Source organism: Bactrocera neohumeralis, chromosome 3, assembly GCF_024586455.1.
Source record: "Bactrocera neohumeralis isolate Rockhampton chromosome 3, APGP_CSIRO_Bneo_wtdbg2-racon-allhic-juicebox.fasta_v2, whole genome shotgun sequence".
NCBI lineage: Eukaryota > Metazoa > Arthropoda > Insecta > Diptera > Tephritidae > Bactrocera > Bactrocera neohumeralis.
Window position 1 is genome coordinate 23,537,739 of NC_065920.1, and position 6,812 is coordinate 23,544,550.

Sequence of the window (6,812 nt, forward strand, 5' to 3'; positions counted from 1 at the left end):
AAGTACCTTTGGTTGTAGGTATATTGACTGAAAATTTTCAAATTCATATGAATAATTGCAGTCGGGAGCGACAAGTGGAGCATTTTCTTTACGTATTTGTTTAATATTTCTTTTTTCCCGCCGCCTTCGCTAGAGATACAATAGCGAACGCAGCTCATTACCGTTTTTTACTGTCATACAAATGTCGTCGACCATATCGCTTCTAACTCTCACGTCGCACAATCGGCGCACTTGCGAGGTAGCAGGGTGGAAGTAGGTAAAATTTTAGGTGCTGGTGCCGGTGCTGTTAGAGATAGTGATATAAATGCCTTACATACATACAAACAGACTAACTAACATGCAGCTATGTACATATGTATGTGTTCATATGCCACGAAAGCGATATTCTGGTATTTGTCTCCACATTATATTGTCATTGTATTTGTATTGGTTTGTTTTTTTTGCAGTACAAATTCAGGTGAGTGTCGAAGAGGTAATATTTCAACTTGTCAATTGTCTCCGAAAGTCGTTATCAGTAAATGCCGGCGCACACGACAGCTCCAGACATATACACAAGCACACTCGTATTTGTACCAATATGGTTATCTGTCGAAGTTAAACACAGCTCGCTCGACACGTTGGAAGTTGTATGCACGAAGCTGTCAATGCGTGAAGGTGGCGCAGTGCAACTCTATAGTATAGTACAATACCGCATAGCATAGTATCACAAAGCATAACACAGCTCAGCATAGCACCTCATGACATAGCAGCACATAACATAACTTTACATAACATAAGTCAACATAACATAGCATATGACAGCTCTGTATAACACCTCATGACATTGCTTTATGCAGCACCGCATAACTAAGCACAGCTCCACTTAGCATAGCTTGACATAACATAGCTTCACATAACATAGTAACACATAACATAGCAGCACATAACGTAGCTCCACATAACACAGCTCCACATAACATAGCAGCAAATTACATAACTCCACATAATATAGCCCCACATAGACAGCTCCACATAGTACTATATCCCTTGGGACTGCACTTCACAATATGAGAACGTATAGCATAGCACACCATAACATAGCCCCACATAGCATAACATCACACAGCACAGCAACAACACCGTATAGCATGACCTGTACTATAAGTTCCTCCGTTCGCACGACGGTCGGGTCTACGTCACCGAAACGTACCCGGATTTTTATCTGGCCAAAGACTGTCAACTCGGTAGAATTCTTCCACTACAACAACAACAGCCTGTAACGGGTGATCCAAGTAGAGGTACTTTTTTCAATAGTCTTTTCTTGGCAGATCTTTTATTAAGAAAATTCACGTTCTATAAACAATGTGTTTCGCGCGCTTAGCTCAACTTAGGTCAACATAATCGGCCTACTGCGCGTACTATTCGAAACACAATCACAAATCTTGAGACCTAGCATTTATTATTGGATAATATTCGAAGGAAATATATCAACCGCAGTCGAGAGTGTACCTGAAGACCATAGAGAGTCGATTCGGCGCCGTTCGCAACAACTTGGACTGACGTATGGAACGACTTTTACGTCGAGATCTTAAATTGAAAGCGTACAAAATACAGCTTGTGCAAGAACTGAAGCCGCTCGACCTTCCCAAGCGAAATCGTTATGCTCTATGGGCTCTTGGAAAGTTCCAAATGGATCGGACAGTTTCAAGCCAAATTTTGTTCAACGGTGAGGCCTATTTCTGGCTGAATGCGGGTGTAAACAAGTTAAATTTCCGCATTCGGGACAAAGAGCAACTTGAAAATATTCAATAACTGCCATTTTATCCAGAAAAAACACGGTTTGGTGCGGTCTTCAAAAAATTATGCCCGTGAGAACGTAACCGTTAATGGAGACCGTCATCGCGCCGTGGTAACCGACTATTGGATACCCGAAATTGAAGATCGTGTTTTCAGCGACATTTAGTTTCAACAAGACGACGCCACTTCCCACACATCGCATCAATTAAGGGATTTATTGAGAGAAAACTTCGGTGAGCAGATAATTTTACGTTTTGGTCCGGTCGATTAGCCACCAAGATCGTGTGATATCACACCGTTAGACTTTTGCCTGTGGGGCTATGTAAAGTCTAAAGTCTATGTGGACAATCCCACGCGTTTCATTTGACAGTTACCAATCAAAATGCTCGAACGAATCATCGAAAATTGGGCTCAAAGGATGGACTATCTCAGACGTAGCCCCGCCCAACATTTGAAAAAGATAATCTACAAAGTAAATACCAAAGAATGTTCTTTCGAATGATAATAAACATTCTCCTTTAAATTTGAAGTTTCTGTTTTTTTTTAAGTAGGAAATAGTCGAGTTGTGCCGCAGCAAAGCAGCTAGCTGCCAGTGAAAGATGGGCGGTCCACAAAACATCTTTCACTTCTTTACTAAAACAGCAACAAGAGCAATACAACAATAAGAACATTACAAAAACAACAGGCTGAAACAACCCCTGATAAAAAACAAACACTTGTGACAATAATTCTAAGGTGCCCATCAGTCTTTCAGCAGTTCGTCCTTGTTGAGAAGTCAATTAATTACACACAATGTTTGACCAAATGTCTTTCCCGTGTTTGTTCTCGCACAATGGCAAATATTACAAGTTGCCTTTGTTTAAAATATCCGACAATGAAATATCTATGTATATCATAGAAATAACTATCAGTTTCTCACATAACACAGCGCGACATACAAACATGTATGTACAGAGAAATATTTGTATGCGAGTTTATGATTCAAAACAATTTCAAGCTATTCGATATCAGTAACAATAGTGTAAACCCCCTTTTCTCTGCCACATGACGATGCTTTACAGTGGTTTGAATTCCCATTTGTTTGATTAAATTTTGTTGGTTTCATGTAAGAAAAGGTGAAATGAATCGTCTTAATTTCAGAGGTCTATTCTAAAATATTTCGCGTGATATTTTCCTGGTCAAAATTTTTTTTGAAAATGAAAACATATGTAGGTGTTCAGTTCATTCATTCATTATATAAGTAGAGTATAATACTTTTGTTCACCCAACGGTTGTATATACCATCCAAACCAAATCGAGTTAGATATAAGGTGATGTATATATTAATGATCAGGATGACGAGAGGAGTTGAAATCCGGGTGACTATCTGTCTGTTCGTCCGTCCGTAGTATAAGTGATAACTTGAGTAAAAATTGGCATATGTATTTTAATACTTGATACACGTGTTCCTTGGCAATAAAACTAACTGGCAAATCAACAACCGACCAGATTTTCACCATACGCCAAATTTTGGAAAAGACCCGTGAAAGGAGAATCGACACTCACCACCTCTTCGTCGATTTTAAAACTGCTTTCGACAGCACGAAAAGGAGCTGCCTTTATGCCGCGATGTCTGAATTAGGTATCCCCGCAAAACTAATACGGCTGTGTAAACTGACACTGAGCAACACCAAAAGCTCCGTCAGGATCGGGAAGGATCTCTCCGAGCCGTTCGATACCAAACGAGGTTTCAAACAAGGCGACTCCTTATCGTGCGACTTCTTCAACCTGCTGCTGGAGAAAACAATTCGAGCAGCAGAGCTTAATCGAGCAGGTACAATCTTTTATATGTACAGCTGCTGGCGTATGCCGATGATATTGATATCAACACCCGCGCCGTTAGTCCTGCTTTCTCCAGACTGGACAAGGAAGCAAAACAAATGGGTCTGGTAGTGAACGAGGGCAAAACCAAATATCTCCTGTCATCAAACAAACAATCGTCGTATTCGCGACATGGCTCTCACGTCACTGTTGACAGTCATAACTTTGAAGTCGTTGATAATTTCGTCTATCTTGGAACCAGTGTAAACAGCACCAACAATGTCAGCCTGGAAATCCAACGCAGGATAACTCTTGCCAACAGGTGCTACTTCGGACTGAGTAGGCAATTGAAAAGCAAAGTCCTCTCCCGACGAACAAAAACCAAACTCACTAAGTCACTCATAGTTCCCGCCCTGCTATATGGTGCAGAGGCTTGGACGATGGCAGCAACCGAGTTTACGAGTTTTCGAGAGAAAAGTTCTGCGAAAGATGTATGGTCCTGCGAAAGATCGATGGAACGATGGCTGTACGAGATACGAGTATACGACGACATTGACATAGTTAAGCGAATTAAAAGACAGCGGCTTCGCTGGCTAGGTCATATTGTCCGAATGGACGAAAGCACTCCAGCTCTGAAAGTATTCGACGCCGTACCCGCCGGGGGAAGCAGAGGAAGAGGAAGACCTCTACTCCGTTGGAAGGACCAGGTGGAGAAGGACCTGGCTTCGCTTGGAAATCCAATTGACGACACGTAGCGAAAAGAAGAAACGACTGGCGCGCTGTTGTTAACTCGGGTATAATCGCGTAAGCGGTGTCTACGCCAATAAAGAAGAAGAAAGAAGGGACCTAAACCGCCTTAATATTTTATCCATTGTAAAAGTTCCAAATATTTCCCACGGTGATGAAAAAGAAAGCATTCCCATACTTTTGACCCGGCTGTAATTCAGTTCGATATACTTCTCCATTACGCTGGAAAATTGGCTCGTTGAGTGTATATAAAAGCTGAAGATATTCTCGAAACATTCTCCTTAGATAAACAAAAAGAATTATTCACACTTATGTACATAATCGAAAATTCTTAGTATTATACGACGCTTATTGATATGGGCCAAACTCCAAAGTGATATCGAATGTTTAAGAGAAACTATTCTCGAAATGCATTTTTCAAATCAAACATGTCAAATTAGTTAAAGTGAAATAGTGTCAACGAACATTTCACAAAGCCGCCTTATGAATTGGGCAATACATCAAAGCGAAGACACACAGGTGTTCCAATGTAAGTTGCAGTTGGGTATACGTTACGAGTTTGTATGTTTGTACAATAATTTATCTCTTCAAGATACATGTACCATCATCGATATACAAACAATTATTGCGTCGATCACATAATTATCAATGGTACAAAACGATCAGTGTGGTTGTTGTTGGTAAGTATAAAGTGAAGGGTCTTTCAATATGAGAGCGTATATCATCAAATGAAAAAAAAAAAAGAGTTGAGAATAATTTTTCGGAAAACTGTTACTCAGATCGAATAGAATATCGATGTCTTGTTTGTACTTTATTGTTTATATTCAATTTACGTTAGCTTCCCGTATGCCTATACTCCGCTGTTGTGTGAAGTTTTGAGTCTTTCGTAGAAGCAACGACAACTACTCTGGACAAGCGTTCCATGTTCATATCGTTACATTTATGTCAAACTAAAATTGTTATTACTACTCTGTAGCGTTCATAGATTTTTATAATATCCTCAAGAATATACCATATAATAAACCAATGATTTTTCATAATAAATGTTCTTTTATATAATTTTCATTCTCGATGTCGTGAAACCTATATTATCATGTATATGATGGGAGCTCTTAAATGATAATACTTAAATTAGTATACCTTGAACTTAATATGCCCAGTTTGCTAGAAAGTTTCTAAGACAATACCCTTTTGACGTATGAAAAACAGTATTGTTTTCAGTTTTCCCAATTTTTGAGGAAGGAAGTAGCCACCTTGAAGTTCTAAGAAGAGCTGATTCTAAAAAGTATTAACAACTTATTATTATTTCTGGAAAAGCATTTTAAAGATGGTTTAAGGTGTCAAATGCCAGATCATCAAAAAACAAATAAAAAAAATTTTTAAATATCAAAAAAAAAGCTTTAAAATATCATGTCCCAGTTAGAATCAAATGGAAAGTATTCAAAAGACCTCTTTCCTGATTTAGTCCAAAACTCAGTTTACTTTGCCGAATAAATGACTTCTTAATTAATTTTTATACCCTGAACAGAGTATATTAAGTTTGGCACGAAGCTTGTAACACTCAGAGGGAGGCGTCGGAGACCCTATAAAGTATATATTTTGAGCTGAGTCGATTTAGCCATGTCCGTCTGTCTGTCTGTATATATACGAACTACATAGTCCCTCACTTTTTAAGTTATCGTTTTGAAATTTTGCAAACGTCATTTTCTCTTCAAGAAGCTGCTCATTTGTCAGAATTGCCGATATCGGACCACCAACAATACAAACTGAACGATCGGAATCAAGTTCTTGTATGAAAAACTTTCACATTTGACAAGATATACATATTCACGAAATTTGGTTCAGATTATTTTCTAAGGCAACAATGTAATCTCCGCAGAAATTGTTCAGATCGGCTTACTATAGCATATAGCTGCCATACAAACTGAACGATCGGAATCAAGGGCTTGTATGGAAAACTCTCGCATTTGTGATTGTACGTATATCTTCACGAAATTTGACATGGATTACTGCTTAAGGTAATAATATAATCTGCGAAAAAATTGTTCAGCATATAGCTTCCATACAAACTGAAGCCGGTTGAACTACTAGAGGCGCTTGTCGGATGGTATACCCAGAACTGCAAAGAATGGATCAAAAAGACCATCGCATATCGATAAAGCGCCTAGAACCCGTCACAAATTTATTGTCGTAGAGAGTATGGCAACCGAAATGCTTCAACCTTTGTCTGACGAAAGCTGGATTTGTAACTTCGGCAAGTTGTGTCTTCCAAAGTTTTTATCCTCACCGCGTTAGTGCCAATGGGACAATGTTCAGTTAGTGATAGGTGTCCTTGTGGTTATATGAACCTTTCTAAGGGCTAGTAGTTCTATGGATCTTTTGCGTTCCACTCAAGGTCAGTAGGCTTTCGCAATTGGTGGCTGAGCTCGCGCATGGCTCATAGATACAGTTTCCGAGGTAAGGATGCTCTTTCTAGTGAACTAATCTTT